Below are 12094 nucleotides of genomic sequence, written 5' to 3'. Positions count from 1 at the left end.
GACTCCACTTACAAGGAACTATGAACCTGCATTCCAAGACCAGTTTTTTTGGCATTACTCCCCAGGACCTTACCATTAAGTGTATAAGTCATGCCCTGATTTGCCCTACAAAAATGCAGTATCTTACATGTATCTAAATTAAACTCCATCTGCCACTTTTTGGCCCATTTATCCATCTGATCCGACATAGAGACAACTATAGCCAGCCTCAACATCAACGGCAGCAGGGAGTCACAGCACAAATTCCAGACCCTCTCGGTTCTTCGGGTTGGGAGATATGCGGTGTGCTTCCTGCAAGAAACCCACACTACCCCGGGAGATGAAGCCACCCGAGTCCTGGAGTGGCGAGGGAGGGGGGGGGTCTACATGAGTCACCTCACCTGCAGATCTGGCGGGGTGGCTATCTTGTTGGCCCAGCATTTTCAGTCGGAGATCTTGGGGGTCAGGGAGCCAGTGCCATGCCGTTTGCTTCACCTGACGGTTCGGCTGGGGGGCGCGGTGCTTCACTTGGTGAACGTCTACGCTCCCCTGGCCGGGCCGAGGCAAGCGATCTTCTTCGAAGAAGTGTCCACTCGCCTTGCTTCCATCGACGAGAACCAGTGCATCGTCCTCAGGGGAGATTTTAACTGCGTCCTCAAGGACAGGGACCACGGCGGTGCCCGCACGAGTTCGGCGTCGGGGAGGAGGTTGGGGGACTTGGTCAAGTCCTTCGACCTGGTGGACGTCTGGTGGAATCTCCATCCTGACTCCATCGCCTTCACCTTCATGAGGCCTGGGGTCGGAGCGTCCAGAATCGACCGCCTGTACGTTTCGCGGGCGTACGCCTCCTGTTTTCCGAAGGCCTCCACGCGGCAGGTGTCGTGCACGGACCATCACCTGGTGTGGGCGAATCTCCTTCCGTCGGCGCCAGGCTGGGCTCCGCGTACTGGCACTTTAACAACTTGCTGCTGGAGGACGAGCGGTTCCGGGACTCGTTTCGTCGTTCCTGGGCCGGCTGGAGAAGGAAGCGGGGAAGCTTCCCCTCCCTGAGGCTATGGTGGGACGTGGGCAAGGCTCATGTCCGCATCTTCTGTCAGGAGTACGCGAGGGGGTCGACAAAGAGGCGGAAATCCAGGACCTGGGAATTGGAGAGGGAGATGCTCGACCTGGAGTCACGCCTCGGTCAGCCCGACGCGGACCCGTCCCTGCGCGGGGTGTACGAAGAGAAGAAGGCCACGCTCCGGGAGCTGCAGCTCGTCGGGGCTCGGGGCGCGTACGTGAGGTCACGGATCCAGCTCCTCCAGGACCTGGACCGCGGCTCCCCCTTCTTCTACTCGCTGGAAAAAAGGCGTGGCACCCGTCAGCAGCTCCTTGTGCTGCTGGCCGACGACGGGTCCCTTGTCTCGGATCCGGAGGGTATCAGGGCCCACGTCCCATCCTATTACACGGTCCTGTTCTCTCCGGATCCGTCCGGAGAGAATGGCCGGCTCTCGAGGGGCAAATCCCCGGGGCTGGACGGGCTGATTGTGGAGTTCTTCAGGGCGTTCTGGGACGTCCTGGGGAGCGACTACGCACAGGTCCTGGGGGAGTGTCTAAATGCCGGAGAGCTGCCCCTTTCTTGGCGCAGGGCGGTCATCGTCCTGCTGCCAAAGAAGGGGGACCTTCGTTCTTTGAAGAACTGGCGTCCGGTCTCCCTCCTCAGCACGGACTACAAAATCTTCGCCAGGGTGTTGTCTTCTCGCCTGGCTTCCGTGCTGGCCCACATGATTCACCCGGACCAGTCCTACACGGTCCCGGGCCGGAGGATACACGACAACGTCCATCTGGTCCGGGACCTGATCCATTTCTGTCGATGGGCTGGTCTGCCGAGCGCCTTCCTGTCTCTCGATCAGGAGAAGGCGTTCGACAGGGTCAATCACGAGTACCTGCTCGGGACTCTGCGGGCATTCGGGTTCGGGACGCAGTTCGTCGCCCAGATCCGACTTTTGTACGCCGCCACAGAGTGTCTGGTTAAAGTTAACGGGTCCCTGACGGCGCCCCTTCGCTTCGGGAGAGGAGTGCGTCAAGGCTGCCTCCTGTCCGGCCAGCTGTATTCCCTGTGCGTGGAGCCTTTCCTGCGCCTCTTGCGGAGGAGGTTGTCGGGGCTGGTTCTGCGCTGCGCGGGCATGGGGGTGGTCCTTTCGGCCTACGCCGACGACGTGCTCCTCACTTTCACCGACCCGGCTGACCTGGGGAGGATGCACGAGTGCCAGGCCGTGTACACGGCGGCGTCTTCCGCCAGGATCAACTGGGCCAAATGTTCCGGGCTACTGGTGGGTCCGTGGCGGGTGGACTCCCTGCTGGAGGAGTTTCGGGGGTTCAGCTGGAGTACCACCCATCTCCTCTACCTGGGGGTCTACCTCAGCCCAGCCGAGAAATCCTGGCAGGAGCTGGAGGCCAAAGTCTCGGCTCACCTAGGCCGCTGGACAGGACTGCTCCGAGTGCTATCTTACAGGAGCAGAGTGCTGGTCATAAACCAGCTGGTGGCTGCCATGCTGTGCTACCGGCTGGTCACTTTGGTCCCTCCTCCTGGCTTTGTCGCTGACATCCAGAGAACATTGGTCGACTTCTTCGGACAAATAGATGCACTGGGTCGCTGCGCAGGTTCTCAGTCTCCCTATTGAGGATGGTGGTCAGTCGCTGGTGTGCGTCCGCACCCAGGTCGCGACCTTCCGCCTTCAGACCTTGCAGCGATACCTTTACGTCGAGCCTCCTCCTAGGTGGTGCGCCCTGGCGACGTATTTTTTCCGCCAGGTGCGTAATCTCAACTACGACACTCAGCTCCTGTTCGTCGACCGTGACGGTTTGGAGGTCGCCGTCAAGGTGCTGCCTGTCTTTTACCAGGACCTGATCACTGTCTGGAACATGGTTGAATCGCACCGCGCCTACCCTCCGGCAGGAGTAGCGGGTGACGTTAGGGAGCCGTTGCTCAGGAATCCGCACCTCCGTGCTCGCGGGTTCGAGTGGCTGTCGGAAGGGAGGGCCGTGGCGGCGAGGGTGGCCAGGGTCGGGGACTTGCTGGGTGCCGGGGGCCTGGGCTGGACGTTGCCGCAAGACGTAGCGAGCAGGGCAGCGGTAGTCGTCTGGTACTTGGCCACCGCCATCCGACGCCTTAAAACAGCGGTGCATGGACCCAACGTCGTGCACCAGTTGGAGGACGCTCAGGTGTGCGGTGGGATCCCGTCTGTGCTCACCCCTGACCGGACGGAATTTCACACTGGCCCCAAGGTCCCGTACTTCCCACGGGAACCTGTGCCCCACAACCTGAGCCGCCTCCAAAATTTTAATTTTGTTTCCTTTCAGGAGGTAAAAAGGCGGGCCCTGTATCGATTGCTGCTGCACACCATCCACCTCTTCTCCCTCATCCACCGTCCAGACACTCCTTGGCATGCCCATTTGCCACCGGGCAGTGGGGATCCCCAGTGGAGGGCTCTCTACGCGGGAGTCCTCCCCCTTTCTCTCAGGGATCTGGGGTGGAGGGTGCTGCATGCAGCAGTCCCCTGCAACCGCAGATTGCAGTGGTTTACGGACTCCCAGCCCAACTGCTTGTTCTGTGGCGCTGTGGAGTCCGTGGACCATGTGTATATTGGATGTGGGCGTTTGCATTCCCTTTGCGATTTTCTCAAAAACCTTCTCCTCTGCTTTTGGTTGCACTTCAGTCCCATGTTCCTGATCTTCATTGCGGAGGAGGGAGGGCAGGTCTGAAGACCTCCTCGTTGGTCTGCTCCTGGGCCTGGCCAAACTGGCCATAAACAAGTCCAGGCAGCGGGCCGTGGAGGGGGTCATGAGGGCTGACTGCCTGCCCCTCTTCTGCGGTTACGTTAGAGCCCGGAGGTCCTTGGAGAAAGAGCACGCGGTGTCCACCAACACCCTGGCGTTGTTCAGGGAGAGGTGGGCGCCGCAGGGAGTGGAGTGCATCATTTCCCCCTACAACTCTATTTTGATTTAGTCCCTGCCCTCCCCTTCACTGTTTGATCACACAGCATTGCCCTTTGATGTGAAGGGCACTGCTTGTCACTGGCCACCCAGGTGTTTTCCTATCTTCTTGGTAGTGGAAACTGAATAAAGATTTGTGCACTTTGTGTCTCTCACTGTGTCTCACGTCTGCACACACACACCATGGGTGCTGGGGAAAAATGAGCACTACCACAGTTAGGCTGTAGTGTGGTGGATAATAAGAAAAAAAAAATAAACAGGAGTGTCAAAAAATATATATAACTAGGAGATCAGGGAGAGGAGTTAGAAAAAAAAAGAAATAAGGAAAAAAAATGGAGTTCAGCATTGCCTTTTGTGAAGGGCACAGCTTGTCACTAAAAAAAAAACAGGAGTTGATCACACAGCATTGCCCTTTGATGTGAAGGGCACGGCCTGTCACTGGACCACTCCGGTGTTTTCCCTTACTTGAGCTGGATCAGTGTGAGTGTGTGCACATGTGCAAAGACTCTCCTCCTTGAAGGTGTCAGAGGGGAAGGGGACTACCCTGAACCAGCTGCCCCACATCCAGGGAGCTGAAGGAAGGAAGAAGAAGGAGGAGGAAGTGGAAGGAGGTGAGAGCTTTGAGTCCTGGGCCTACTTTTGGAGCTGCAGCCTGGACCTCGCCCAGGTCAAGGGAGTGTTGCTGCTGACCTGGGGCCCACTCCCACTGCTGGTCTCTGGGACGCCGCCCGGGCCTGCCTCACTGCTGCCGCCTGGGACTTGCCTTGGGGCCCCTCCCAGGACCTCCACCACTGCAGCTGCTGTTAGAGGCCCACCTCCACTGCTGCTGCCTGGGACTTGCCTTGGGGACCCTCCTCAACAGGTCTGCCCCCACTGCTGCGACCAAGGGCCTGCCTGGGACTTGCCTGAAGCCCGCCTCCACCGTTGCTGCTGCCTGGGGACCCGGCCTGTGGAAGACAATAAAGCATGGCGAGCCCAAAGGTCGCAGGGCCCAGCCACACCTACGCCGGGGTAGCCGCTGCCTTAGGCTCAGCTGCTGCAACCCCGGCTGCAACCACAACCCCCTTCAGGCACCTGACCAATCACCTGGCAGTAAAGGCCTATCCCCATCCCAACATGACCATCGAGGTCTGCAGTAAGGCCATGGCTAGTGTGGTCGGCCCACTGGCCATCGTCGCTGCAGCCAGGATGTACGGGAAGGCTATCTCTTTCCTCAAGACCGAGCAGGCGGTCTACCTGGCTGTGGAGAGGGGCTCACTGTAGGCGGGACACATCTGCCCGTCGACCCTCTGGAGGTTACGGCCCAGAGGGTCGTGATCTCCAACGTCCCGCCCTTCATTGCCAGTGAGCTCCTTCTCCCCTACCTCACCACCTTGGGGGAGATCCGGTCAGCTGTCCGCTCCTGCTCGGTCTTAAGGACCCTGCCCTCTGACACATATACTCCTTCTGACGACAGGTGTTTATTTGCCTGGCCCGGGAGGAGGTCACCGAGGACTCCTTTACCCTTCACCACGAGGGCGCGGCCTACCGCGTCTTCTGGATGACGGACAGCATGCGATGCCACCTGTGCCACGAGGTGGGAACATTAGAAAAAACTGCCCCACCCAGAAGGCTGCCAATCCCACACCAATGGCTGAGGGTGGTGCCGCCACACCCACTCCCCCCCCGAAGACAATACCACAAGCCCTGATACCTGGGGCTAAGCCGGAGGCTCCCAATGCCTCAGCGTCTGGCAGGGAGGGAGGTGAGCGTCCGAGCGGACGGAAGGCGCCCAGGAAGACGCAACGCATCAGGCCCGCCCACGGGGTGCCCACCCTATCCCCATCCCCTTCCCCTCCCCCTCCACCTAGCCCACGACCCGCCCCACCCCGGCACAACAATGGCCCTGCGGCCATGCCAATGTCACCCTGGCGCGGGAACCCTGAACCCCAAACCCTTACCTGATCCTGGCCCCACTGACCCCACCCCCAACCCCAACCCCCGCCCCCCGCCCCATTACAGAAACCCCGGGGCTTCAATGCCTGCCCCGGCGCCAAACTACCTGGCCCGGTGGCCCCCGAGCCCCACCACAGCCTGGCACTAACCTGGGGGGAACCATCGCTGCCTCACCTCCTGCAGCGACTGTGTCTCTGGGCCCCAAAGAGGGAACTGGCCTCTGCCCCGCCCACCATCACCTGATAAACCAGGGGCAGGGCAGGAAGTGACATGGCTGACCCTCCCCATCCTGGTCACACCCTCTGTCTTCCCCCAGCCAATCGTATTCTGGGAATGGCTGGGGGTGCGGGACCTCGGGCCTCATGACTACCAAGGTGGGCGGGGAGGGGAAGACCCATAAATTCCCCCCCCCTCGCCCACTGGGGAAGAGGCGCTGGCTCTTAGAGAGGGGAAAACATCTCAGCAGTGTGCTGGTGGCGCTGCTGCCCCTCTCCAGGGGTGAGCCAACGGTGTCTCCTGCACCATGGCTTGACCTGCCCAGCCCAAATCTCCAGGGGCTACAGCGGAACCTTCCTCTGCCATAACTCCTCTGGCCCCTGGGGAGGACTGTAATAGCCACATGGGCCGTGGTGAGGGTGACAATGGTGAATTCTCTGCTGGGTCGTCGAGCGGTGGAGGAGAGGAAGGCGTTATCCTCACTCCTCCCTCCCAGACCGTTTTTCCGGGGGCCTTAGCCCTGGGTGAGGACCTCTTCCCCAAGGAGCCGGGTGTCCCTGTGTTGGGAGAGAAGCGGGGCCCCGAGTCTCTGCCGCCCGACGACCTGAACTCGGGGCGTTCTGGGAAGGGGGTGTGCCAAGGAAGGTACCGCTGGTGACCCTGGGGATGGGGTCGCTGGGGGTTTGAGGCCAGTTGGCGGTGCCGGACCAGCCCCCATTCTCTTGGTAGGAGAGGGGTTGGTGACCGAGGGTGACCTCCCAGCGGAGGGTTCGGGATCGGGGCGGACACTGGGGACAACGCGGAGTCTGTCTCCAGCGACATTTTTGAGTCCCAGGTGCCCCCCACCGATCTTCCCTCAAGGAACTCCGGAAGTTTGTCAAGGAAACTCGGAGTCGCCGGGATAGAGCCCAACTCCTTCGAGAGAGTTTACTGGTCGGCCCACACTGCGCACCAGGCGCCTGGGCTCGACGTGAATGAGCGAAAATGCATCAGGAACTTCCAGGGGCCACTCCTAGTGAGGGCGAGGGACTTCTGTGCCCCTCCCTCATCCTCCCAGTAATATATATAGTTTTTTTTAACTGTACTGGTTATGGTTGCACAACGCCTCTGACATGGAGACAACTATAGCCAGCTTCAAAATCAACGGCAGCCGGGAGTCACAGTGCCGATTCCAGACCCTCTCAGTCCTTCGGGACGTGCACTTTTGTGTCTTCTCACTTGTCTCACACCTGCACGCACACACCATGGGTGCTGGGGGGAGAAAGGAAAAGAAACAAAAAAAAATAAAAATTATGACCAGGAGATTGATCACACAGCATTGCCCTTTGATGCGAAGGACACTGCTTGTCACTGGCCACTTGGGTGTTTTCCTATCTTCCTGGTAATGGAAATTGAATAAAGATTCGTGCACCTTGTGTCTCTCACTGTGTCTCACAACTGCACACACACGGGTGCTGGGGAAAAAATAAGCACTACTGCAGTTAGGCGGTAGAGTGGGGGGTTTTCAAAAAAAAAATAAAAAAAACAGGAGGGTCAGAAGTTTGGCTCATTAAAAAAAGAAAGAGAAAAAAATAAACTGGAGTAGTTGTTTAGGGAGAGTTGGGTGCCGCAACTTGATGTGAAGGGCGCTGCTTGTCGCTGGCCACCCGGGTGTTATCCTATCTTCCTGGTGGTCGAAATTGAATAAAGATTCGTGCACCTTGTGTCTCTCACTGTGTCTCACACCTGCACACACACAACATGGGTGCTGGGGTAAAAATAAGCACTACCGCAGTTAGGTGGTAGTGTGGGGGTAAAGAAAGAGGAAAAATAAGAATAAACAGGAGTAGTTATTCAGGGAGAGGTGGGCGCCGCAGGGAGTGGAGTGCATTATTTCTCCCTCCAACTCTATTTTGATTTAGTCCCTGCCCTCCCCTTCACTGTTTGATCACACAGCATTGCCCTTTGATGTGAAGGGCACTGCTTGTCACTGGCCACTCGGGTGTTTCCTTTCTTCCTGGTGGTGGAAATTTGAATAAAGATTCATACACCTTGTGTCTCTCACTGTGTCTCACACCTGCACGCACAAAAAAAAGAAGAAAAAAAGAAAAAATATAAACAGGAGTAGTTGTTCAGGGAGAGGTGGGCATCGCAGGAAGTGGAGTGCATTATTTCCCCCCCAACTCTATTTTGATTTGATCCCTGCCCTCCCCTTCACTGTTTGATCACACAGCATTGCCCTTTGATGTGAAGGGCACTGCTTGTCACTGGCCATTCGGGTGTTTCCTTTCTTCCTGGTGGTGGAAATTTGAATAAAGATTCATTGTTAAAAAAAAACAGGAGTGCCAGATGTTTGGTCCACTCTGACAGCTGGCTCTGAGGGAGCTGGATCATTGTCCTGCATTATGCCTGTGTAAATAAAGGGTGATTTGGTAATGGAATACCTGCCTCAATAGAGGCATTTAAAGCAGCTCCCACCCTTCATTTAGTTTCCTTGTGACAGGATCAGTGATGCTATCCAGCAGTAGATTTTGCTATTTTTGCTGTCTTCTACTATGACCAGGATGGAGCAGACAATAAGCTTCATGAAGATAAAATTCTACTACTTGGGCCATTCTGGAGGTGCCTTGCAGTACAGTGCAGACAGTGTGTGCCCCACAATCCTAGCAACTAAGAGCAAGTTAAGAAGGGATGTGATTGAGACTGATGACCTGGCAGAGCAGGAGTAGTCTTCTAAGGTGGAAGATGAGGATGTTGAGCAGGAGGAACATCATCTTTTGCATGATTGAGCCAAGCAGTGTCAGTGCTACAAGCCAGAAAGGATCTAATTGAGAACTATGTCCAGGAGATACGGGCTGGTGCAGTGTTGACACACTGACTGTAAAATTGCTCAAAATGCCAGCAGTTTGCTTTCATTTCAAGAGGCAAGTACAGTTTCTGATTGTGTAATTTCTGTTTGCCTTTGGAGTTGCTGAAAAAAGCGAACATTGAAGCAATTGGATGTGATGGTCGCCCATTGAACAATGGTAAGATGCTGGGCACTGGGGACAGAGGAACAGTGACTTAGAGAGGGTTGTAGGGTGGGATGTAGTTAAAGGCAGATGAACAATGTGATCAAGTGCTAAAACTGTGATTAGTTTAAGAATGCATGTGCAAATATATGTCAACCCTGCCATCTATTTGCAATAAGTAGTTGGCTGCTGTGTCACTGCATGGATGGTGAAGGGCAGCTCTGGATTGCCAGCAGTTGATTTGGTGCATGGCTGATGTTCCAAGATGGTGGATGATATTGGTGGTATTGAAGTACTCAACATTTATGACAACCATCTATTGTGTGTAAACATGATAACCCTCAGGCACACAAGTGTCTGGTGTAACACTCAGAATAGAGCAGCATATATCAGTGAAATATCATGCTTCAAATGATCAAAGGTATATTGGAGCATGAGATCTTTACATCCTCAGGTCAGAGATTATGGTATACTTATCATGTTGTTTGCATGTCTCTTAAAGGAGACATACTGACTGTGAGATGTAAAACAACAGAGTTCCAGTCTGATAGTCAGCCAGATTGAAGGTCAGTGGGGAATTAAACACTTAGTGAGTAGGAGAATGCAGATGGTAGGGTGTAAACATTGAGACTTGATGGGCTAATTCAAAGCAGCTGTGCTTCTCCTGGCCCACAAGCAGGACTGTTGCCCTTCTTGATTCTCTGGCCTGCAACTGTTCAAAAATGTTACTTAAAGCGGAAAAACAAATTCTCCTCAAAAGATTGCATTGACGAAACCTCTCCCCCCACCCCACACCAACTTGCACCCCCTTCTCTCTCCACTCAACATTGTGGAAGGATGGACAAGGTGATGTTTCAAGTGCGAAGTCATCATTAGACTGGAAAATATTATAAAAAGCAGCAGAACTGTTTCAAGATTGACATTGGCAGAAGAATATGGCAATAATTAAAAAAGTAAAAATAAAAATGTTCTTGGTATGCTTTGAAGATCTGACAATTTGACTGTTCTTTTGCACTTAAATCCTTACAAATAATTGTACATTAATTACGAGTAAAATTATAGTGTTGTACAACTTTGAACACTGGGAGAGACTATTACTACGGCATTTTGTGAAAAACGTGGATATTCTTGGCCTTAGTCACTGAGCATGCTGCAGGCTTCCTTAAATCTATTACATCATCTGTCTGCATGCTCCACAAGTTCCCTCACTGGGGAGAAGCCCGATAAAAAAACTGCATCACAGGAAACCGCAAATGCACAGTCTGTAATTTTCCATTCTTTCTTTTGAATAGACGAAAAGTTACGAGCTTCATATCCCTGATTATCTAATCACTATTTCTGTTTGCTTGTAAAATGAGAACAATGCCATTTTTCCAAAGTTTAATCAAAAGTCCACTGAGAAAATTGGGTGCTCCTATACTCACAGAGAGGCACAATACTTGAAGGTCAGAGATGGGGCTCGAGTATTATGGTGCCAATTGTCTGACCCATCCTCACTTTGACTATGTATCCTTCCTAGCAGCACGGGAGCACTATATATACCTTTGTATGTATTTTGTTTAAAACGAGAAGTGACTGAGATTGCTAAAACTGAACATGAAAAGCAACTTGTAAGAATTTTTTGTAATACTCAGCAGATTAGACATCATCCATGGAGAGAAAACAAAACTGTTTCAATGCAAAGCATCAACAGTATCCATTTAGACATAGATTCAGAAGCTAAGTTTCATAGACCGCATTCAGCTCTTTAGGTGAATGCAAGTATATCTCAGCGGTGTGAAAGAGGAGTGTTCCAGGTCAAAGAAGTGATTTAACCTGTTGAATATACTAATAACCATATGATAACCACATCGAAGCAACAAAAGGCCATCATAGGTTCATAAAGGTTTACTGAAGATCTAGAGCTTAGCATAAACAACAGTTTCCATATTTCTCTTCTGGACCCTTCTCTCATCCAAAAAGCCAAATATCCCACTGGGAAAGAATGCAATTTTTAAAAATTATAAACAGAAAACAACAAGGACACTGTGATGTTAACCAGAAATCAAATGGCAAAAGAGAAAAATTGGATTGGAAGGGCTCAATCTAAACAGGAAGTTAATGCAGTCCCCACAGTGTCTACCTATCCTGATAAGCACATCAATATGCATAGCATCAACAGTTCTGCTAGAATTCCACTTCACTGAATTTTCAAACGAACTACAAAACTTACACCTATGTGTTTCATACCCTCTCCAACATTTAAAATTAAAAATATAAAAATTACATGCCGGATAATGAAATGATATACTAAAGCAACATTATTGCAAAGTCTTAGTGAAGAATCTTCACTGTTTATGTGAAGATTGGAACATCAACAGGGAAAGTACTTGATATCAGGAAAATGAAGCTGTAGCTTGGATATTCAGTTTCCCAAGTTCATTGTCATCAGTTGCACTTCATCCCATTGAAAAATACAACGGTGCAATCTTGAGTGAAGGGTTTATTTTTGCTTCCCAAATCAACAAGAAACATGTAATTTAGAGAATTATTTTACAAAGATGTATTTATGTTATATTACAGTGGCTTGTTTACAGAAGGTCCCACTTCTGAACCAATCTGAATGTACAAAGATGATCTTCTTTCAATGCAAAGATATTAATGAATAAACAATTTTCAAAAATGATTCTGTGTCCAAAATTACCTTTCAGAGGCCATGGTCTGTAATCACAGAATGAAAACTGTAAAAGCAGTCAATTTTTAGAGTGTTGCTGTTCAATCAGGAAGTAATGTGAAAAAAAAATACACAGCAGATATGATTGTGTGAAGATTTTTTGCTTGGAGTCTTCTGGCATTAGGCAAGGCAGGATATCACTTTACCATAGCTTTTTTATTTTACATTTCCTTGCTTAGTTGTTAAAAGATGTTAAAACCACCTGAGATGATAAAAAACAAGAATCTAATTAAACCACTTGTGCCTACAGATCTGATTGGCAGAGCTTCAGTAGTAAATTACAGAA

This window comes from Hemiscyllium ocellatum, chromosome 18 (assembly GCF_020745735.1).
Source record: "Hemiscyllium ocellatum isolate sHemOce1 chromosome 18, sHemOce1.pat.X.cur, whole genome shotgun sequence".
Classification (NCBI taxonomy): Eukaryota; Metazoa; Chordata; class Chondrichthyes; order Orectolobiformes; family Hemiscylliidae; genus Hemiscyllium; species Hemiscyllium ocellatum.
The sequence above is the reverse complement of the archived record's forward strand: the minus strand, read 5'-3'. Positions refer to the sequence as shown.